Here is a 25,409-nt window from a genome sequence, read left to right on the forward strand (position 1 = left end):
TCAGCGGTAGAGCGTCAGCCTGGCGTGTGGGGGACCTGGTTCGATTCCCAGCCAGGGCACATAGGAGAAGCGCCCATTTGCTTCTCCACCCCCCCTCCTTCCTCTCTGTCTCTCTCTTCCCCTCCCGCAGCCAAGGCTCCATGGGAGCAAAGATGGCCCGGGCGCTGGGATGGCTCCTTGGCCTCTGCCCCAGGCGCTAGAGTGGCTCTGGTCGCGGCAGAGCGATGCCCTGGAGGGGCAGAGCATCGCCCCCTGGTGGGCAGAGTGTCGCCCCTGGTGGGCGTGCCAGGTGGATCCCAGTCGGGCGCATGCGGGAGTCTGTCTGACTGTCTCTCCCTGTTTCCAGCTTCAGAAAAATACAAAAAAAAAAAAAAAATTATCCAGTTGCTGACAATACTTCTTTGAATTGAGCTTTTCATTTGGTTTTAAAAGCTCATAATGTATTGGTCCTCAAATGTCCCACCATATACACAACATTCTCTTATTCAGAGTCAAATTTGGGTTAGAGGTGGAAGGGCTAGGTTTTCCGGGTTCACAATATGCCCTTTTCCTTACGATGTTTTCGTAGGTTATCCACTTTTCATCCCCAGTTATCATCCGGTTCAAGAAGGGCTCGATTTTGTTCCAAGCAAGCAGAGATGTGCATATGACGACTCGATCATCCAAATTCTTCTGACTTACTTCATGTGGCACCCATCTTGAATATTTCCACACCAATCCTATCTTCCGAATATGGTCCAAAATGGTTTGCTGATCTGAATTAAGCCTTTCTGCGATCTCCGATGTTGTCAGAAAAGGATCTTGCTCCAACATGGTCTTAACAACATCGTCATCAATCAAAGATGGTCGCCCAGAATGTGGCTTATCAGAAAGGTCGAAATCACTTGTTTCGAATTTTTTGAACCATCTTCTGCATGTCCTATCAGAAACTGTACCTTCACCAAACACTTTCAATACATTTCTACATGCTTCTGTAGCATTTCTTCCTTGTTGAAATTCGTAAAAATTACAGTGGCATAAATGAACTTTATCAGTAGCCATGAGTACACTATCGCTTCACACATAAGACTAACGTGAATCAATTTTGTTTTAGTTAATTTGCTACGTCAGTATGTATACATTAAGTGATAAAAATAGAGAGGCACACATGCACCAAATAAACATGTGCTTACGTGTTCAAAACTTGTTCTGATAGAAACAGACAGAACTTTCCAGTAGACCTGATATGTGGAATCTAATTAAAAAAAATAAATAAACTAACAAACAAAGAAGAGAAGCTTGTCTTATTAGACCAGCCCAGTGCTAGTTTGAGGGGAGGCATTCATTCCCTTTCTCTGCCTTCCAGGTGTCTCCTCAAAATGACCTCACAAGGCAGGTACAGCACATAGGTGCCCAGAGTCCCTGATCACAGCCACAAAGAAAAGCAACTAACATGGTGTTTCACATGTGCTGCATACTCAGTAGTGACAGGAGAATGGGAAGACATGACGCAGACTCTTTAGCATCCAGAATGGAAGGTAATGATCATCGTGTCACCCCCCCCCCCTCTCTCCCTTGCTCAAAGAAGGGAGCTGTTAAGGAAAGGAGTGGGCAGAAGATGTCACCGAGATTGTCAAATCCAATCAAGCCCCTCTTCCGCCTCTTCTTCCCTTTGCTTCAAAATATACCCTTGGGCCCTGGCCGGTTAACTCAGTGGTAGAGCGTCAGCCTGGCGTGCAGAAGTCCCGGGTTCGATTCCCAACCAGAGCACATAGGAGAAGCGCCCATCTGCTTCTCCATCCCTCCCCCTCTCCTTCCTCTCTGTCTCTCTCTTCCCCTCCCGCAGCCAAGGCTCCATTGGAGTAAAGTTGGCCCGGGCACTGGGGATGGCTCCATGGCCTCTGCCTCAGGCGCTAGAGTGGCTCTGGTCACAACAGGATGGGCAGAGCATCACCCTCTGGTGGCGTGCTGGGTGGATCCTCGTTGGGTGCATGTGGTAGTCTGTCTGATTGCCTCCCCGTTTCCAGCTTCAGAAAAATACAAATATATATATATATACCCTTGTACCTTCCTGCCTCACACAGTCAGGCCCAAGATTGTTCCCTTTCTGGCTGAGTCCAGACATAAGTTGGATCCGTTCACGATGGTGGAAGGGAGGAATAAAGCCTCCAAGCCGTGTGTGCTTTCTGTCTTCTCAAGCCCCCAAGTGACACTGAGGTCCCAGGAGTTGTCTGGGTCCTGGTCTTACTGCAGGAAGTCATCCTCTCGTTGTCTATTGTTTTTTTATTTGTCTTCTTGTCCAGATGTTCTCAGTCAGTATTTGTTTTAATGAACAATTCAAGAATTCCTACTTAATGTCAAACACTTTGACAAGTACTGGAAACACACACAAAAAAGGAGTAAGATAGAGAGGCTGCCATAAAGTTGCTCATCATCTATTGAGAGAGACACATGGAAAAAAACTTCCAATTAAACAGAGAGAACGGCATGTTGGGGGACATAGAGAAGCAGCAAGTGGCTATGTGAGCGACGTGAGTGCCGTCCCATGGGTGTCTGGAAGGATCACGTCATCACAGGTCCATGGGTGTTGAAGGCTAGAGGCTCTGGGCAAGGAACGGCAGGTGATCTGCAAGGTTTGACACAAAGAAGGATGGAAAAATGGGCAGGGATGATGGAAATTCGGTTAGATTGAAAAGATAGTTTAGGGTTACTAGTGCAATGTGATCGTTTGCATTAACAAGAAGATAGAGTATCCAGACTGTACATACACTTTTAAAAAATTCAACTGATGAAAAGAGCCTGCTGCATTGGTTTCTTTCCACGACTGTATCTTTGTCCAGGAAACTTGTTTTCCGCACGTGGAACAAGAGCAACTCTAAATAAACATTGAAGTACTTTTAATAATGACAAAATTTTTGAAACAATTTACGGTCAACAGGGAGTTAGTAAAATGAATTTTAGGTTATTCAAGTAATAAAATACCATGGATCTAGTAACATTATATTGTAGAATACTGGATTATATAAAAGTGAGAGTCATTGTACAGAGTGTTAGGAAAATAAAAGCAGGTTTTAAAATACACAGTAAGATCTCAATTTTTTAAAATATACATCTATAAATCCAGAAACATATATTGAAATACATAGAAAATATTAGTATTGGGGGTCATCTCAGAGTAACAAGATTAAGGATGATCTAAACTTTTCTTCGGTATTATCTACATAATTATTTTCTACAATAAATATGTATTCTTTTTCATATCAGAAAAATATGGCTAATACCCACTAGGTGGGAAAAATACTCTTTAGTGGTAACTAAGGCCATTGTCAAACATTCACTCTCAGTTCAGTCTTCATATATAAATGCAGTAGGTAGAATAACGTCAAGATGCTTCCACTAGTCCTTAGACCCACAATAAATATGACTGTTTTCTTGATGGTACAACCGTCCCTCACTCCACATAACATCAACTCTGACCTGACAGTATTTCTCTAGTTGGTTGAAGTTCTACAAAACAAAAGTTGGTTGAAATTTATTGTAACTCTCCTAACCATGTTTTACATATACATGCAAAAATGTACCCATGTGTACAGTGTTGGGTATGACATTCTTCAATAATCTACTTTGTTCTGGTGCTTCCATAAGTGAATATGCAAGGTGGGGTAAAAGTAGGTTTACAGTTGTATGTGAAAGAGTTGACTCTTGAATGATTATTTATTAATCATTGTACTATTTCCCATAAGAACAACTGTAAACCTACTTTTACCTCACCCTGTATACTTGACACACTTATTATTATTTAATTGCCTCAGTCACATCGCATTCTATTCCATCACTTGTACTTTTGAGTGGAAGAATTGCCCAAATATTTTTCTGATTTACTTTACCCGATTTTGTTTAGATTGAAAATTTCTCTCTCTCTCTCTCATTAGTAAGTTGCTCAAGTAGCAAGAAATTTAACTTTTATTATGTAAAGGTAAAATTATGTTTCATATTGACTTTGAAATGTTGCTAATGAAAAGATTTCTTATTTCCAATAGCGTGTTTGAGAGAGGAAGGGAGAGAGAGAGAGAGAGACAGGAGCTGTTCCTGTAGGTGCCCTGACCAGGGAATCGAACCAGCAACCTCTGTGCTCTGGGATGATGCTCCAACCAACCGAGCTAGTCAGCCAAGGTTTCCAATAGATTTTTTTTATATTTATTAATTTTAATGCAGTGACATTGATAAATCAGGGTACATATGTTTAGAGAAAAGATCTCCAGATTATTTTGACAATTGGTTATGCTGCATACCCCTCACCCAAAGTCAAATTGTCTTCCGTCACCTTCTATCTGGTTTTCTTTGTGCCCCTCCCCTCCCCCATCCCCTCTCTCTCCTTCCAATAGATTTTTAAAACAAAATTACCTAATATCAAGTGTCAAGTAGAATCTTCTCACCTACTTCCAAAGCAATTTTAGAAAAATAAATGTTTTTAAATAATATGATTTTTTCATGTTGCGTTAGTGTCCTGTAAATGAAAGTCGTGATGCAGCGAGAACCAGGACTCTGAAAATGTTACTTCACTTTTGAGTAAGGAATTTTTCTTTTGGACATTTATCAAAAAAAGGCAGCCAAAAATTATCACTGTATTCCTTTGTAAGCAAAACGGAGAAGCAGTGCATAGTTTGTACACCAGCAGTTTCTTCTTCTCCTCCTGTTGTGGCAGATTAATACCAGCTTAGCCCAAACATCCAAAGTTATGCTGTTGGCAATGTAGCCATCTGTTTTTAATGAATATCTGGGGTCCATTTTTCAGTTAAGCTTCTCTTATTGTGTGTGTATGTTGCTTTTGCAGAACGATCTGCATAATTGCTTAAAGATTTTACTGCAAAATTAATATCCTTGCTGTGAACAAGGGAACAGGGCAAAAAAACTGGGATGACAGAGGCTGAGATGAGGAGAAAAGCAAATCCAATTTTTCCTTGTGCCATAGAAACCCTGGCAAGAAGAGCTATCTCTGGTAATCCACATTTAAACTTTAACCTGGAGGGGGGCTCTTTGTGTTAGGGAATGTAAGCATAAAAGGAGGCTGAATCACTAATCAGATTAATCATATTTTGTAAGACTCAAAAGCTTCATGAAAAGGACCTGGTATCCAAGTTACACGTTTGTGTTGTTGATGCTAGAAGAGGCGTTTGTCATTTAAAAGAAAAAAAACAACACACAACAAATTAAAAAAGGATGACATGGAAATGCTCAAGTGTTTGCAACATCTAATGAACTTATAGCAAAGAAGACCAAAAAACAACATATCTTCAAGAAAATGACATCTTCTAAAAATCAGCATATATATTATCTTACTTTCTTTATATTTTAATATGAGAAGGCAATACTGGATAAAAGTTGTGATTGCTCCCATGATTTTTTTCATCCTTTGAATAGTAGTCTTCTATTACATTTGCACTAAATTTATCTATAAATTATATATCATATATAAGTAATATTATATGTGTAATATGTTTAATACGTATAAAGATAACCAGTTGATGATTTACTGTTCCAAGTCATTACTGAGAGCATTTTACAAAGGTGAATGTTCTAATAGTGAAACTAAGAGACATTTATAAGAGTGTGGTGGTTACGGGGGGGGAGGGGGGAATGGGAGAGGGATAGGGGGTGGGGAGGGACACAAAGGAAACAAGATAGAAGGTGACAGAGGACAATCTGACTTTGGGTGGTGGGTATGCAACATAATTGAACGACAAGATAACCTGGACTTGTTATCTTTGAATATATGTATCCTGATTTATTGATGTCACCCCATTAAAAAAATAAAATTATATAAAAAAAACAAAACAAAAAAAAAAAAACAAAGGTGAATGTTCAATTAAAGACACGAATATTTGATGGAAATGAAGAACAAAGTGAAAATGAAGATCTTTGAAAGTCTAGCATTTTCTAAAACCTCATGTAAGGAAATACAGTCACAAACTTTTTTTGTTTGTTGAAAAAAAAAAGAAGGAAGAAAAATGTGTCACTGAACTTAATCTTTGCAAGCAGAGCAAATCTTTGCAAAAAGGGGCAATGAGCTCTGTTGGTGACAGTCTGTAGCATGACCAGGTAATTGTGGGGAAACGCAATTGCACGTGTAACTTCATGCACAGCAAAGTCTCCGCTTTGAAAGCCCAGCCCTTATACTTTAAATCAACAAAGAGTTTTCAGCATATGGTATGTTTCACAAATGCTTCCTAACAAAACTGCTTCACTAACCATTTTGGTGAAAGAGCAGTCTGAGTAATAACTATCAAACAAAGTTTCATGCTACCTCATAAAAGATGCCACGAAATTCTGATATCGAATTAGGAGTATTAAAGTATTAGATTGGTTTAATTTTCTCAGCCCAATATATATCATCCTAAGGAAAGATCCATTTATAAGATTATCTATTCACATCTGTAGAGTTCTAGATGTTAAAATGAACTGTACAAAATGGCTAATCAAAATATGCAAGTCTCGGCCCTGGCCGGTTGGCTCAGCGGTAGAGTGTCGGCCTGGCGTGCGGGGGACCCGGGTTCGATTCCCGGCCAGAGCACATAGGAGAAGCGCCAATTTGCTTCTCCACCCCCCCTTCCTCTCTGTCTCTCTCTTCCCCTCCCGCAGCCAAGGTTCCATTGGAGCAGAGATGGCCCGGGTGCTGGGGATGGCTCCTTGGCCTCTGCCCCAGGCACTAGAGTGGCTCTGGTCACAGCAGAGCGAGCCCCCGGAGGGGCAGAGCATCGCCCCCTGGTGGCAGAGCGTCGCCCCATGGTGGGCATGCCGGGTGGATCCCGGTCGGGCGCATGCGGGAGTCTGTCTGACTGTCTCTCCCTGTTTCCAGCTTCAGAAAAATACAAACAAAACAAAACAAAACAAAACAAAAAAAACCGCAAGTCTTTAAAACCAAGTCATTTCAGAGGAGGAAACTCAACCAAATAAAATGACTGTGTTAATAACAAGAAACAAGAAACAGAAACATCATCAACACCTTCTTTAGCAATTGATGAGACGACATATAATATTTAAATTGTTGACTATTTTAAATCATATTGCACAAGATTCGATTCTACTAACAAAACTGTAGCTTGACTATTAGACGGGATAGTTCTGGAATAAACCCATGATAAGTCTTTTGTGTGGTAGCTCAGCAATATACTGTGTAACTGTTTGACAACACTAGAGTGGTCAGAACTGAGAACTTCTGCATGCAAAGATATATGTGTTTATTATTTATTATAGATAATAATAAAAGTGTATCTCTAAGTTATCCTCAGTATCTTAATAGTGCCTCCTGCCATGACGTATAAAACTACCCTTTGACATGAGGCATAGGTCTGACCTGGGGGGTTGTATCCCACATGGCTTGTGTTTTTCTACTTTTATCTCAACTTTAAAAAATATTGCTATGTAGGTTTTTGCTAGATTTTGTAAATGCCTTTTGCCGATGATCTTGAATTATAAAGACCTTCATGATTACATCAATTCCCATGAGGCAGTAAACAATTTCATGTTGTTAGCACCTGTTCTACACAATGTTTTCACTGTCTCTTCTCAAAACAAAAACCAAAGCAACCCCCCTCCCCCCCAAAAAAAACTTATTCGCACACACATAAGAAAAAGGATAACAATAAGTCCTTATCCTTTTAAGGATCTAACATCAGAGATCTTTAGCAATTTTCACCTCTGATGGAGCTTACACCCATAAGCTTACGCCAGTAAATATGGCGCTCTGACCTATTCATCAGGAAATTGGGCATCCACTCCTCCCAGAGCTTGAGACTAGCTCTGTGTGTTTCTTTCTTTCTTTCCTTCTTTTTTTTTTTGTATCTTTCTGAAGCTGGAAACGGGGAGAGACAGACAGACTCCCGCATGCGCCCCACCGGGATCCACCTGGCACGCCCACCAGGGGGTGACACTCTGCCCACCAGGGGGCGATGCTCTGCCCCTCCGGGGCATCGCTCTGTTGCGACCAGAGCCACTCTAGCGCCTGGGGCAGAAGCCGAGGAGCCATCCCCAGCGCCCGGGCCATCTTTGCTCCAATGGAGCCTCCGCTGCGGGAGCGGAAGAGAGAGACAGAGAGGAAGGAGAGGGGGAGGGGTGGAGAAGCAGATGGGCGCTTCTCCTGTGTGCCCTGGCCGGGAATCGAACCCGGGACTCCTGCACGCCAGGCCGATGCTCTACCACTGAGCCAACCGGCCAGGGCCTCTGTGTGTTTCTGTGAGTCATAGTAGGGTCCGGGTTGTCAGGGTGCCATCAATAAAACAGGGCAAATGACTTCCGTTCTGGCTAAAGCCCACTTATATTTTGCATAGTCAGTGATGCTAAATATATGGATAACGCTTGAAGGAAAACTTTTTCTTCTACAAATACAAATATTTAGAGGTTTCTAGCATCATACGAAGGAAAACACAACGGCCGCGACCTCAGGTTCCCGCTGCCGAATTGCATGGTCCCCTCTGCTCCACAAAGACAGTCAGAAAGCAGGGCGGCCGAGTGGCTGCAGGAAGCAGAGGCGGCGGGGTGAGTCATCTGCTGCCCCAACGCCTCCAGCTGTTCTCCAATTCCTCCTTTTGCCTACACTCAGCATTTATGGGATTGATTTTTTTTTTTCTTTCCTGAATTAACTGTGAGAGTTTTTACCTGGTCTCAGCATATCAAGTCCATCATAGAACAGGAGGCTGGAGAGTGACCTCCGGGGTGGGGACAGTTCTTGGGCCGCCAGCATGCAGAACGCAGAACATTCAGCAGCGTTCAGAGAACGAGCCGAAACGCCCATCGCCCGTGACGTTCGGCTCTTTCCGGGTGAAATTCTCAAGGCCATCTTTCAAGTACAGTAAGATCATTTTTCTTCCCAACGGAAAAAAACAAAACAAAACAAAACAAAACGAAAAACAATCTTTATGGTGCTTTTCATAAAAATGAAACAAACACAACATAAAACAACAACCACCACAACAACAGAAAAACCTTACATGACTGCTTCTAAGGGGAAAAAAAATCCCCTTTGGAATAGAGAGCAGCTGCCGAGACATCTGTGGGCTGACCAGGGTCCTAAAAGAACAATGCACACACATCTGTGGAGATCAAGTATGGAAGGCATACAATGTGAATTCAAAGCCCACGTTCTGCAGAGACTGTTGTCAAGGTACCAGAATAAAATGAGGCTTATAAAAACTTTATTTTTAATTTTTTTATTTTACTTCACCAGCAGCTAGGGCGAATTAAGATTTGGCCATAAAAGTGCATCAGTGCGAACTGGATTGGGAAAGGTCCGCTGGAGGCGGCACCGCGCTGTTCGGTGTCCCCTCCTCCCAGGGAACGCACGTGTCCTCACGCGACCATCTGCAGCGAGACAGCGGTCAGTGGTGTCCGGCATACCACATGTGTCTTATGCAGCGGTGGCGTTCAAATAATTTAACAGCCGGTTCTCTGCCCTAATGACCGTTTTAAAAATAAAAGAAGGAATATGCTGAAAGGTAGTTTATTATTTCATGCATTTAATACTTAAATAAGAACAGTAAAAGAGGTGTACAAAACTAGATTATAAGAGTTTTAAAATATGAATAAAAAATATTAAGTAATACCTGGTCAAAAAAAAAACACAATAAAACTGTTATTTAAGACATTTCCTTATTGATTCTTCTTTTTTTAAGTAAGTGAGAGGCAGGGAGGCAGAGACACACTCCCATATGTGCCCCAAATGGGATCCCCCTGACAAGCCCCCTAAGAGTGATGATGCTCTGCCCATCTGGGACCGCTACTCCATTGCTTGGCAACAAGCTATTTTAGTGCCTGAGGAAAGGGCACAGAGCCATCCTCAGCACCCGGGGCCAACCTGCTCAAACCAAGCTATGGCTGTGGGAGAGGAAGAGAGAGAGAGAGGAGAGAAGGGGAGGGAAGGGGGGGGTGGATAAGCAGATGGTTGCCTCTCCTGTGTGCCCTGATTGGGAATCACTCTATTGCCGAGCCAACCAGCCCACACCCATATTACTTCTTGATTTACATCCTCACTTACAATTTTCTTTGCTTTTATCCGAGCATCACTGTCTGTGATTTATCCTTAACCATCTTTTTCACTGTAGGACTATGATCCCATTCCTTTAACTATGGACGGAATACACATGACGACAGGCACTTAGAATACACTGTTGCACAGATGAGCATTCAAAAGGAGTCAGGAATGTCAATGTGTGATTTCCACGTTGGGCAGCTGCCTAGGAACCGACCTTAGAGAGAACCTGATGACAAGTGCCATCTTAACAACTAGTTTACTTAACTCAACAAAAAAATTAGGTATTGGTTCTGCCAAACCAGTCTGAACTAGCTGAATCGCACCCCAGGTCTAATGCCACCATGCATTCGTTCCTCAATCTCCTAGAAGATCTTGTCAAGCCTTCACAATGTAGTTTAATGAAATTTGAAGAGGACTGCGAATAATAAAATACAGTCAAGGCTCAGAAAAAAATAAAATGTTTTGCTAAGTCACATAACAAAAAGATACCTTTAAACATCATCAATTTCTACCTACTTGCCAAATAAATTGTTCATGTCCCCAACAGCAAAGAGACTTGGCCAAAATCTCACGGAGAGTGGCAGAACTTGTACAAGGAGGCAGGTGTTCTCACTTTTGATCTAGAATGTGTGTCTTTTTTTTTTAACATTATACTCTTAGTTATCTTGGAAACAGTTCGCACATTTTGTAAAATATCATTATGGTTTTAGACACATTTGAAAGCTAATTAGATTTTAACATCTTGTGATCAGGGAGCATGCCCACGTTATTGAGGAGAGTTTCATAAAACCTTAACATTCTGATCATTTCTTATGCTGTTTAAATTGTTCCAGATCATAGGCAAAGACGGGAGTCTTCCTGAAATATTTAGTGTACATTCAAACCTCTCTTGCCAAAAACTAAACAAGATATTACACAAAGAACATAAATCAAATACACTTTTGCATAGGCTTATAAAACCTTCTTATACACCATTAGCGAATCAAATTGAGCTGTATGTTTTATGTGAAACATAACCAAGGAGGTTTTATTCCAGGTATTTAAGGGTAGTTAGTCTGAAAGAGGAAAGTGATGGATGTTTGTAGATGAAGGTGATGGAAAGTACTCTTTGTTTCTTTTCCTTTTCTTAAGTAAGGGAAGGGAGAGAGAATGACAAACTTCCGCATGTGCACCAACCAGGATCCACCCAGCAACCCCCGTCTGGAGCTGATGCTCAGACCCACCGAGCTATCCTCAGAGCCTGGGGGCATACTTGAACCAATAAAGACACTGGCTGTGGAAGGGAAAGAGAAAGAGAAGTGGGAGGGGCAAGGGAGAGAAGCAGATAGTCACTTCTCCTGTGTGCTCTGACCTTGGATCAAACCTAGGACATCCATAACCAGGCCAATGTTCTTATCCACAGTGCCAACTGGCCAGGCCCTGTCTCTTTTTTAAAATGATTCAAAACCCAGAAATTGAAAGAATATATATTTCACATGATAAAGACTATCTTAAAACAATAGTCAACACCATTTTTAAATTGTACAAGTCTAAAGTCAGTTCTATTATTCAGCACTTACGAATATTTTACTTAATTGTTATAAAACATGACCACATTTCAGGTATACTTATTGCAAAGGGACAAAACAGCACTAGTGTTACATCACATGTTTTGTACTTGGAAATCCCCAGATAATCACGGGAATCAATAGAAATAATATAAGAAGTAAGAGACAGTCCCAAAAGTAATCAAGAATGAACAGCTCAATAATATAGATTTAGAATTTGCCCAAGAAAAAAAATTATATTCAAAATAAGAAAGTAAAAATATAGTTTAAAAAAAGTTAACTGCAGCCTGACCAGGCGGTGATGCAGTGGATAGAGTGTTGGGCTGGGATGCGAAAGACTCAGGTTCGAGACCCCGAGGTCGCCAGCTTGAGCGCAGGCTCATCTGGATTGAGCAAGACTCATCAGGTTGAATCCAAGGTCACTGGCTTGAGCAAGGGGTCATTTGGTCTGCTGTAGGCCCCCAGTCATAGCACATATGAGAAAGCAATCAATGAACAACTAAGGAGCCACAATGAAGAACTGATGCTTCTCATTTCTCTCTCTTCCTGTCTGTCCCTCTCTCTGTCTCTCTTTCTATTTCTGTCACACACAAAAAATTAACTGCAGCACTAACTTAAAAATAAAAGAAGTTTTACTAAGTTAGCAAATGAAGGTTCAAATACATGGAGAGCTTTATTATATCGTCCTGAATGAAAGAAATGACTAATATGAAGAGATATGCTTTCCCAGTGTTCATCTGTACATTGGTATGTTGTTTATATACTGAAGGGACTTTTCTTCAGTATATAATTTTACAAATTGATTGTTAAAGTTATTTGGAACACAGTAGTAGAAACACATGGAAATGATAGACATATTATTGGAAGGGTAATGAACGAGGGTGGTAAGTAGCACACAGCTTGGGTAAAATGTAAGTTGCAGTTGTTTGTATGAAAAATAATGCAATAATTATTCAGTAATAACCCAAGAATAAACTCTGGATTCTGTGTCCTCACAACTGTGACCCTAGGCTCAGGTCTTCACTATGAGCTTATTTCACCGGAGGTTCTGCTGAAAACCCTCACGGCAGTCAACTCAGGAGAAAGACACTGGACACCTGGGGACTTGAGAGGAGAGCAAGAAGGTGATGGAAGTGTTTGGGAAAGAGATTCGGAATTTTCCAGCAAAAAAAAAAACAAAACAAAAACAAACAGATCTTCATTTGGTGTGCTTGTAAAATCCAGAGGCAATATAAAGTGACAATTAATTCATATAGTAATTATAATGATAACTTATCATTTTAGATAATTGTCAGTATCATATTATTTTTTTCTACACAAGCGTTCCCACTCATATCAGAATTTAGAATCCAGACGTTTACTACTTTATTATGCTGCATTATAAATGAAAGTAGTTTTAAAATAATCTGCAAACCTAACCACTCCACTAAACATGTGGGTGTGTGGGTGGGAAAAATATATATTTTATTTTCCAGTAGTTGACTTCTAAATATACCTTGGAAATAAAACTGTTACTAAAGCATAAAATATTTATAAAATTTTTCTCTGTATATATGAGTGTGTACTTTTGAAGGTTTTTTTTCTTTTATTTTAGCAATGCCCTTTTATACAAAAGCAATAGGAACAAAACAGTCTTAAGAAGTTTACACTTGAATGTTTGGACAGAAAATCTGTATGCATTCTGATAGCCAGCAATTTCACATGGTAAATAAACTGCTGGTAAGTTGTTCTTTTTAAATCCCTCTGCTACCTTAAATCTTAAAGTATTAAAGTTATATAGTAGGCCTGCCTGGCATTATTTACAAGTGCCATTTTAAGACTGTATAACTTACATAAAATCCAGTCATTTAGCAGTTCGATTGAATATCTTTAACTATTTAGGGCTTTGTATAAGGAAAATACCCACCTTGTCATATTGACAAAAGGCCAAAACTGGAGTTTCCATAAAGATTTTATAGGCATTCAATTCTGAGAATACTTGGTCAGATAAAAATAAAAAAATTCTGAGGCTAGATCAGACTCATGAATGCACATTCAAACCCAAATCAACCATCTGAAAATGAAAACTTCATATCTAAAAGATTTGTGGAAAGCCAGGTGAAGTATAATAGTCCAATTAACTATGAGGATGGTAGGGATTAAGCAGTCAAGTTTGTTGTGATATAATATTGAAACAAAGTACTTCCACTTCAATTCTATGTATGTTTGTGTATATACATTGATATTAACACACCCATATGCCTCCAACCATATAGACTATACAATGATCTCACCGTATCATTCTATAATATAACATGTAGAACAATCAATTATATTATATAAATACAGTTTGACCAGATAAATTTTGAACTTGTCTGGAAGAGACAGGCAACTTTTTCCCTACATTTTCTCCCCTTGTAGACAGAAAGTCTATAATTGGTATCCTGCAATATCTTGAAAGTAGAGATCTTGGGGGTTTGTGGGTTTTTTTGAGTTTCACAAGTTCACAGATGGAGAGAAAAAGTTTCTCAACATGGATTATAGGCAGAGCCCCACTCATACTTAATTGAGATGATTTAGATGATGAAATTTGGGACCCCTGAGTCAAGGACATTGAGATGAAATTTTTGGACTTGACTGGACGCAATAATGAGTTGAGACCTCTGGGAGGGAACGTGTCTTGCCTGCAGGATGGACGTTAATCTTTGAGGTCAAAGGGGAAGGAGGATAGGCAGAATAGTACTCCTTTCTACAACGATGTCTATTTCCTAATCCCCTGACCTATGTTAGATTAGATGACAAAGAGGCACTCATTCTGCACATGGAATTAAGTTGGCTATCACGAGCAGACCTTGAAAGGAAGCCCAGTATAATTACACTGGTCATTACAAGTGGAACAGGGGGCAGCAGGGAGAGCACTAGTTGTATGGCCTGTTGTTACTGACTCTGAAGATAAAGAAAGAGGGTTATATGCTAAGAAATAGAGGTGGCCCCTAAAAACCTTGAGGAGCAAGGAAGAGATTCTTCCCCCCAGCTCTCAGAAAAGAAGACAGCCTGGCTGATCCCTGAACCTTAGTTCAACAAGAACCAATGTCAACTTCTGACCCCGGGAACTATAAAATAATTCATTTATGTTGCTTTCAGCCAAGGAGTTTGTAATAATTTGTTACAGCACTTATAGGAAACTAATAGATTTAAATATATTTAAAAGGTTTCATGTATCTGAGACACAATGCTGCCCTTGGGAAGTCACCTTCAGAAAAAGGGCCACATTGCTTTATTATGCAATAGAAAAATAGTCCATCCATTATTTTCCAACTCTAAATGCAAATATTTGATCAGAATTATTTTTATTACCCGGTTATGGTAGATGTTCGGAGCTTGTACATTTAAAATAAAGCGTAAGTTAAGCATGTGACGTCTTCAAAGAGAAGGAAACATTTCTTTTTAGTTGGTTTTTGACATTCTTGAGTGTACTCGTTTTGACTTTTATACATTAATTCATTCAACCAGTATTTACTGAGCACTTACTCTACGCCACACATTATTCTGGGATTTTAAAATAGTGTATTAAATAAGAAAGATAAGTGTTTGACTTTGTGGACCTTGTATTCTCATAAGGAAAGAAAGGTATAAGCCAATAACTGAGTCAACAAGGACTTGTTGGATGATCATAAGTGTTCAGAGGTAACAGCACGCTTGTAGCAATGGGTGGCTAGGGAAGACCTCTGATCTGTGACATCCAAGCTGATGTCTGAATGACAAGAAGCAGCCGAGGGTGAACAACCCTGGTGCAGTGGTTATAGACAGAGGAAACAGCTAGTGGAAGTGTCTTAAACTAGTGTTGCAAAAGCCAAGAAGAGGGAACAGTATCAATCGTGCTGAGTATTACTAAACATCCAAGAAAGATAAGAGGAAAAAAAAAACAACTATCGAATTTTGTGACGTGAAGCCCATTCGAAGGTCTTACTATCCAGGCAAAGGGGAAATGTTCAGAAGAAGAACTGCAGACATCAAATATAGACAGTTTTGTTCAATACATTTTCTTAGAGAAACAGCAACTGTGGATGATGTGAGGTCAGGGAAGTTCTCTTTCGTTTCTTCTTCGTTAGGAAATCCCGCGGCATCTCGCACATGGAGGAAGCTGTTCCCGGAAGGGAGACAACAGGATGCTGATGGAAACGGGGCGAACAGAACGGAGTCCCTGGTCAGGCGGGAGAGGATGCGTCCAGGATGCAGGTGAAGAGCCGGGTCTCTGACGGGAGCAGAAAGAGAACACCCTCCCAGAGCTGTGGATGGGACGTCCGTGGAGGGCAAGGGCCGATGCCAGTATGTCCGCGGGGCAACCCTTCAGTGGGAAGATGAGCTAGTCCCTCTTCCATTGCTTCTGAGTTCCCGAGCATGGGAGAGGGAGGTTCACTGGCTGACAGTCAGGAGAGACGACGACGGCTTGCAAAGTTGGACCACGTGGTGGCTCGCCAGGTCTGGGCATGCATGCTTAGTGTACTGAGATGGTTATCTTTACTCAAAGCTCATGCGGGTGAAAGGACTCGTTAAGAAAAAGAATTCATCCTTTCTGCAATAAGAATGAACTTGAATAGACTATTCTTATTTTCACTTTATTTCTCTCTCACTCTCTCTCTGTGTGTGTATATATATATATATGTGTGTGTGTGTATATATATATGTGCATATATGTATATATATATGTGTATTTGTACACACATATATATACATATGTATGTAAATGCATTTACTGTGTAAACACTTACAAAATATATTCAAGTGAATATTCATGCATTTGACAATGTGAGGGAGGTTATCTGCCATATTAACAGGAAAAGCCTCTTCTTAATTGGGGTCCAAACTTCAAATAGCTCTTGAGCTTGGGCAGCGGCATGACCCTCTCTGTGCAGCATCATTAACATTCAGGCAATTATACATTCAGAAACAGAGCAGAATTATTTTATAAGACACAATGAAAGGCAGAGTAAATATATTCCCCATCACTCACATTGGTGGCCAATAATCATCACAAAAATTTGTGTTCTCCATTTAAAAAGGGGGCTTTCTTTTTAATCCCCAAGTGTCCCAAGAGAGACCTTCAGGGAAAGCAGACTCACAAGAAGAAAGGCTCTGTGCCTAAGGCCTGAGTCCTCTGGTGATAGTAGCATCAGCATTCAGGCTGTGGGAACTCACAACTGTGTTCTGGGCGGGCTGTTTGCTGGAACAGCATCTCTCCTGTTCTCCACACTCCAAGGATGGATAGCTCAGATTTTCTGCTTCTCCCAATCCTTGGTTCAGAAATTATATTTCTTTGGCCATAAAGAACTTCATTCTATAACTCACTTTATTTTATTTTATTTATTTATATATTTATTTATTTATTTTCATTTTTCCGAAGCTGGAAATGGGGAGGCAGTCAGACAGACTCCCACATGCGCCCGACCGGGATCCACCTGGCATGCCCACCAGGGGGCGATGCTCTGCCCATCTGGGGCGTCGCTCTGTCGCGACCAGAGCCATTCTAGCACCTGAGGCAGAGGCCACAGAGCCATCCTCAGTGCCCAGGCCATCTTTTGCTCCAATGGAGCCTCGGCTGCGGGAGGGGAAGAGAGAGACAGAGAGGAAGGAGAGGGGGAGGGGTGGAGAATCAGATGGGAGCTTCTCCTGTGTGCCCTGGCCAGGAATCGAACCCGGGACTACTGCATGCCAGGCTGACGCTCTACCGCTGAGCCAACCGGCCAGGGCAAGAACTTCATTCTATAACTCACTTTAAACCACCCATGTGTTAATAAAGCTGTAGCGGTGATCTCAGAGTCACGTGGTCTGTCCTAGAAACGTAAGAAGAAATCAGTAAGACTCTGAGTCCAGAGCCAGGTTGTCAGGAAGAAGAACAGTGTCGTTAGACAAGGACTGGCACAGCACAGAGCCCCACTGGGGTTAGTGTGAAAAGACACATATTTTCTGTTGTGTTAAACCTCTAGTGCACGATGTGGAGTAGTCAGGGTTAGAGCCTGGTGATCAACACAGGCATAAATTAGAGTGTTTCAGAGTAGGCATCACAGATAGAATGCCAGGACCCTAGCCTATCATTAAATCCACCGACTTCAGATTTCTTTTTCACTCCGTGTCTTCAAAAGAATTCTCCAGGAAAGAGCTCATGACAGGCCAGGCATGAGGAAACAGGGCCAGTGCAAAAAAGTTAGGTTCAATGATTTTAAGTCACAGCCCACCAGCAACTTCCACCTGCCGTGAATCGGAGCAGCAGTATGAGAGGGTAACAAGTCTGATTCTACTTTGAACAAGAAGAGAACAGAGCAAAACAATGTATCACTCCAAACAAGCATCAGGGAAGGAGTAACAACTACCACGTGTCAGGGACGTTGGCTCACACTGAACGGAAACCTTGTCACTGCAGAAAATATCTAGGAATCACCGTGTGAACTGAATTCCCTACCGAATTGTTGTCAGTAGTACAGCACTCTGTAAACCGGATGTCAGCTTGGGGAGCCAATGGCTTTATGAGCTCTTCTTGTAAGCACCAAGGCCGCCTGCCCCACGGAAAAGAATGCAGACCTTGTGGACAGAGAGAGATGCTCTATTAGAAGCGAGCAGTGAAGAGGATGCTGGTAGTTTAATTAAGAAGCCTGTTGCTGATGGTGTTAATAAATTGGCACAATTTCAATTCCGAATGACAGTGCTCAGGGGAGGGCCTGTCTCTCTCCTTCTTCCTACCTCAGATGCCCGTTTGGATAGATGGGAAAATGCTTGATGCTGCTCACGTTGGGAGCCGGAAGAGAAACTCCAAATCTCAAAACCCATCTTAGAGACATTGTTCAGAAACGGAACAACAGATCAAAGTGACTTCTCATGACAGACTGTGGCAGAGGAAAAGGGAAAGAGGCCAGACTTAGAAAATGGCAAAATCATAGGAAATGACAGAGCCTGGTGCCTTACCACAGCTACGTATATTGTGGACGAATCGAAACACTGGAGGTGTTTATACAGATCAAGTCAACGACTGGTAAACCCAATCAATCCCGTCAATCAAATTACCTTGGGTTAGTTTCAACAATGGAAGATGTGGGGTGAAGAAAAATGTTTCAGAATGAAGATTCCATCAAATTACAAATTCAAGGTAACGTGATACAACTAACCATCAGTCTGCCACAATATACGGCTTTGTTATAAAAGTTATTGGGGTTTCTTTTTCTTTTGTTTTGTTTTTTTGTTTTTTTGCTCTACATTTCTGAAAGTATGTCTTGGTTGACCAACAAATAAAGTTGTATTTTATTGGGTGACATTTTCTTCTCTTGTCTCCACTTGGAGTTTGAATACTGTACTTATTGTGATCAAATTATTGTTATCATAGTTCACAGCAGAATTTTTAAGAGTCCATTAGCTTGTATTTCTAGTAGACATAAAATGGCCATTGTCACTTGCAGGAGAGTAATGTAAAAATTAAATTCAGCAGTACTAAAATCTGGCTAATCTGACTTAATTGGGTTTGGAATTTGCTGCAGAATCAAAGAACTCAAATCCAAGAAGAAACTCTAAATTAATTTTATTCAGTGGCTTCAAAAAAAAATTAAGTCATAGAAAAGTGAGAAGAACTATCAATAGTCATAGTAATTTAACTTAACATAAGGTGAAATAAATTACAAGCAGATCTCCTCTGTTACCCAGTGACACACACAGAAAAAAAGACTTTTCTCAGGAACAGGATGTTGGACTAAATCACTCAATAATTTTAATCATTTTACTAAAGTTGGAATAATTACTTAAAGCTGCAATAAAATGATTAAAACACACACAAACTTCTAGCAATGAATTTCTTTTTAAGATTTGCATTGATAAAAATATACAGTGTCGAATGAATGAGATTCAGTAGCTTTAAAGTCTAAACATAAATCACAGAGTATCTGTTTTCTTTTTTCCTTTCTACTTTTCTTTTTTCCTTTCTCACTTTCTCCAACCCATGCTGACATCTTGACAGCAGCTTTCTGAGACACTCTGAGCCAAAACCACCCAGATAAACTGTTCACCATATCCAGACCTACAGAGACAGTGAGATAATCAATATTTGTTCCTTGAAGCCTCTACATTTAGAGATCACTTGTTGTGTAACAGTAAGTAACTAATACAGGTATGTTAACTTTACCACGCCAAATTTTCTTTCTAAAATTAATTAGGTTTTCTTTAAAAGATGGAATTACATAAGTATCACACCTTCTGTACAGATATAGAGAATTCAGATAAACAACTATGAACAAGAAACATGCAACTGAAGTATTTCCAATAACAATTATTTTCATGTCAGTGGTCATTTTTGAAAATTTTTTCCCAAGCATTTAATTAAGCTTTAAAAAGGCCACCAAGGAGGTAGATCGTAAGAAATTCAGAACATAAACTCTGGAGCCACACTGGGTTTGAACACTGGGCCCACTGCTAACTAGTTCTGTCAACTTGAATAAGCTACTTCACTCTTCTTTTGACTTAGTTTTTGCAGTTTACAATAGCCAAGATCTGGAAACAGCCCAAGTGTCCATCAATGGATGAGTGGATAAAAAAGCTGTGGTACATATACACAATGGAATACTATGTAGTCATGAAAAAGAAGGAAATCTTACCTCTTGCGATGGCATGGATGGATCTGAAGATTATTATACTAAGTGAGATAAGCCAGGCAGAGAAAGATAAATATCCTATGATCTCACTTATATGTAGAACCTAATGAACAAAGTAAACTGAGGAATGGAATAGAGGCAGAGGCAGGGTCATAGGGACCAGAGGGACAGCAGTCAGAGGGAAGGGGGATGAGGGGATGGGATTAGAAGAGGTGAAGGGATTCATGAAATTATATATACATAACACATAGACACAGATAACAGCAAATCCCCGAGAGAAGAGGCAAGGGAGTTAGGGGGAGGACAGCAAAGAGGGTATAATGGGGGACAGGAGGTTGGGGGGGGGTGAGGGACTCATATTGAGTGGGACACTTGAATCCATGTTAACACAATAAATTAAAATTAATAAAAAAAGTTTTAAAATGTGGCCAAAAAAAAAAAAAAAAGAATAGAAACATTAAGAGGCTATCTGGTTCCTAAGCTTACTGTGAACTTCAGAGTAATCTATATAAATAAAAATGTAAATGTTCATTTGTTCAAAATCTTAAATCTCCAAAAGTTTTTCACTGATTGCTTTGAAATTTTGACACAACATTGCATTAGAATACATGCTCTTTTTTATATACCTACTATTATATAGATATAGATGTCACACCTGTGACAGGTAGAAACATGCCTTTTTTGAAAAACAGCGCCATCTGTTGGACATAAAAGCAACACACGCTATACTAAATATTTTACAATTCCATTTCAATTTTTCCGATTTATCATCCATTTACGTGCAACCAGACTTGAGGATGCATGGTTGCAAGCACGGCGATCACGTTCTGCAGCTTCAGATCTGCTTCGTTCTCAACAGAATGAATGCAACAGGTTGAGAGTGGCTGAAAGACATCAATGAGAAACAGCAGATCAGCATCAAACATGACTCAGTGCCCAGCAATCACGCAATTACAATCACCTTGCATTCTGGTACAACCCATCTGATGATTACAGTTTGAGCTGGCATGTTCTCATCGGCACTATGACTGAAGTGTGTCCTTATGACAAGGCTCTGAAATTTAATGGAGAAACGAAAGGAATGTGTTATGCTGCCAGAAAAATTAAACTGCTTCAACTTGGAGAACAGTCAGAGCCATTAAAAACTTTGCTTGCCGGATATATTGCCGAATCAAAGCATTTCCTATCTAACATCAGGAAATAGAACTCATGCTTCCAAATGATGTCGTTTGGCGCAGAAATCGTAACAGCTCAATTTATGCCAACTTTCAAAGTAAAAGGACAAATTTATCATAAAGCCAGCTCCCTGCTTCCATTCCCAGATGGTCAACATAAATTCTTACAAATGTATTTCATCAGTGATGGCAATGATGAATTGAATGCATGCTGCGGAATTTCTACCGGCACAAAAAGGTCCATCGTTTCTCAGCTGCGAGAGCTTCTTCACGAAAAAAAACAATTTAGTGCATTTGTTCAAAACAACAATTGACATGATGATATCTGATACACACAAGATTGTTATTAATGCTGACAAAATGGCTGCTGGAGAACATGTGTGAAGATTCAATGCTCCAACTAGAGATGAAGTGGCAATTGTTATAGTTGGAGATCAGTTCCAACCTAGAGATATTGTCCTTCATCGGAGAAATAATCAACTGACAAAACTTGCAAAAACTCATCGATGCTATGATGCAATATCCAATCATTTTTTGGGATGGTGCCGATGGATATCACTTCAACGTTAAGATGATAAATCCAGTCAGTGGTGAAGAAACAAATATAAAATGCAGCACAATGAACTATTATTCATATCAATTAATGATTCGAGAGAATGAAGATAATCACATTTTGAAATGCCGTCAATTGTTTCACCAATACATCATAGATATGTATGCAAAAATCAAAACAGAACGTTTGATATTCATTCATTTGAATCAGACCAAGCTTCGCTCTAAAGAATATATTCATTTGTGAGATGCAGTTGTAAATGACGGTAATATACCTAATGTTGGAAGACTTACAATTTTGCCATCTTCATATACAGGCAGTCCATGTCATATGCATGAGTATGCTCAAGATGCAATTGCGTATGTTTGTCACTATGGGTGTCCAGACCTGTTCATTACATTCACATGCAATCCAGCTTGGGACGATATACAACAGTTCTTACTTCCTGGCCAATCACTGGTGGATAGGCATGACATCATAGCACATGTTTTCAGACAGAAGCTGAAATTGCTGATGGATTTCATGGTAAAACATGAAGTGCTTGGGTCTGTGTGATGTAAAAAATTAACGAGCAACATCGTAGAAGCAACAATCTTGACAGGACCTTTCAAAAGTGAAGATGTCCTCATTCCTCACATTCCTATAATTCCAACTAATATGCCATTTCAATTTAAGAGACTGCAATACCTAATTTGATTGGCATTTGCAATCACCATCAACAAAGCTCAGGGCCAATCTTTAGAATCGTGCGCTTTAGATCTACACATGGATTGCTCCTCACATGGACAATTATATGTTGCGTGTTCTAGACTCGGTAGACCAGACGATCTCTATATCTGTACAGACAATGGAACAACAGAAAATATTGTATACCCACAAGCACTGTGAAATTAAACATGTTAGAAACATGCACTTTCTCTTTTCTTTCTTTTCCATTTAACCAGACTGAGCCACAGCAACGCGTGGCCGGGTACAGCTAGTGAAATTCATATATGCACAATTATTAGAACGGCACTCAGATCACAAAAACCATTTTATACGTTTGTGCTATCATTATTTTTATGTTGTCATATTCAGTAAACCCTTTCTTATTTTTATTTTTATTTTTGGTGTCCTTGGCATAGTCTATCACTCCCTCCTTGAAACATCTCTTCTGTTATCATGTGTTCCAATGAAGTCTTGGGTTTCTTCCTACTTAACTAGCTGTCCCTTATCAGTTATCTTTGCTTGCTTCCTGTCCCACTCTAAGATTTGGAGCACCCCAATGTCTGTCTCTAGGTCCTACCTTTTCTCTCTCTCTCTCTCTCTTTTTTTAAAATTTTTTATTTTTATTTTCTGAAGTGAGAAGCAGGGAGGCAGACAGACAGACTCTTGCATGCGCCTGACTGGGATCCACCCAGGATGTCCACCAGGGGGCGATGCTCAGCCCATCTGGGACGTTGCTCCGTTGATGCAGGAGCCATTCTAGCACCTGAGGCGGAGGCCATGGAGCCATCCTCAGCGCCCGGGCCAACTTTGCTCCAATGGAGCCTTGGCTGTGGGAGGGGAAGAGAGAGAGAGAGAGAGAAAGGAAAGGGGGGAGGGGGCAGAAGCAGATGGGCGCTTCCCCTGTATGCCCTGATAGGGAATTGAACTCAGTATTTCCAGACACTGGGTCAACGCTCTATCATGGAGTCAGCTGGCCAGGGCTCTAGATGTCACCTTTTCTTTTTTCAGATGCTCTGCCTAAGAGAACTCTTTAGTCTGGTGGTGGTTGTTATTCCCCAAGGCCCAGCATATTTCTGAGCTCCTGTGATTAATTTTATCTGGAACTCACAAGACTGCTAGTCTGCCCGTCCAGTACTGTTTGCTTGTTTGTTTTCACCTCATGAGAGAGTTCTTTATTTGAAATTTAATTTTTGTTTCTGTCATGTTTACTCAGACTGGAAGTTTCAAATATTCGTCTCTCAGATATCCAAACTCTATTGTAAACCATCGTGTTCCCTGTCAGTCACTGTTTTTGTCTTTCCTTTGCCTTCTAGAAATGTTCTTAAATTTACCTTTCACTTCAGGATGTAGCTTTCTGAGGTGGTCAGCTCTGCATTTTCCTGCTATGACTGTGGATCTCATGTTGCGATAATACCGTTCTAGTCACCTTTCATTCTTTCTGTGCCTCTGCCAGAGTCTTTTCAAACCCACTGGCTGTGTTCAAACCTCCTTTTGCCTTCTTTTCTCCAACACTGACATATTTTGATTAAGAAGGCAGCATTCCTTTCTATGACAATGTCTGCTTCCCGTAATTTTTTTCTTATATACTTCATTTTAGCTCCCTAAGTGATGGCCTATTTTAATTTTATGTGACAGAATCATTTTCTTGCATACATTTGCTTCTTTTTGGTTTATTCTTGAAAGCAGAATGTTTCATCTATGCTTGACATGTAACAAAGCTCCACTTGAATGGACTTCCCTTGTTATTCTTCAATGAGAAAGTGTGCGTGGTGTCTCCTCGGTTAACCGCCAGGGCTGGTGAACTTGACCTGCAGCTGCTTTGGGAGGGAACTTAGCTGCTCTGAGCGGGGACACCTTGCATCTGCTGTTCCTACTCTGGATCTGACAAAACTGTGGTGCAGCCAACGACATACCTCCTGTGGTTTTTTATTCTGTCCAGTCCCTGTCTGAGGTACGTACCCTTATCCTTCATTTTCCAATGCATTGTACTAACAATACCTGGAGAAAGTCGCATCAGAATGAGTAGAACCTTCCCCCAGCCCTTACTGAATTACTCATTGTGTGAGTGATGGATAGCTTGTGGCTCTCCTGGACCCAAAGTTGGACCCTCCATGGGAGGAGATCTCACAAGTGAAGTGTAGCTAAATTTGGGCTAGGTACTGAAAGAACAGCTTGCTGCTTTCTCTGAAAGAAGAACTGCTGTTATTCTTTGAAGTTCCTTATTCTTCTGGTTTCATACAGTGGAAACCAGGTAAGGGTACCTGGTAATGAAGGAGCAAAGTTAGGCAGAAAAGGAACTGTGTTCTCAAATAAACACATACAAAACAACTAATTCTGTACCTGCTTTTCTCTCCGGCCATGCTCAACATTTGCTGCCAGAGGAAGAGTATAAAAATATTCCCTTGAGCCTTGACGTTTTCCCAACCAAGACTTGTCCAGAAATTCATTTTCCTTTTCATTCATTATGTCCTAGGCACCCAAAACAATACTAGGCACAAACTTGAGATATGGATAGAAAATGTTTCCTTGACATTGGAAAGTGAATTATAACCCAACATTTACATTTCATCCATCAGCCCTGAGTCATGAAAGCCGATTCAAGCACAGCGGAAATGGTGCCGCTCACACCATTCTGTGGAGACTTTTGCTTCCACGTAGCATTATTGCCTTGAAGGAAACGGCAGGTCAGTAAAATTCAAGCAGAAGCTGGCTTTAGACTTCAGACAGTAGAAGACATGGTCTTTGTATTTTGTCTCCAAATGCTCAATGTTGACTTTTTAAATTTAAAAGAAAGGGCAGGAAGACCTTCAT

The sequence above is a fragment of the Saccopteryx leptura genome, chromosome 8 (genome assembly GCF_036850995.1).
Source record: "Saccopteryx leptura isolate mSacLep1 chromosome 8, mSacLep1_pri_phased_curated, whole genome shotgun sequence".
NCBI lineage: Eukaryota > Metazoa > Chordata > Mammalia > Chiroptera > Emballonuridae > Saccopteryx > Saccopteryx leptura.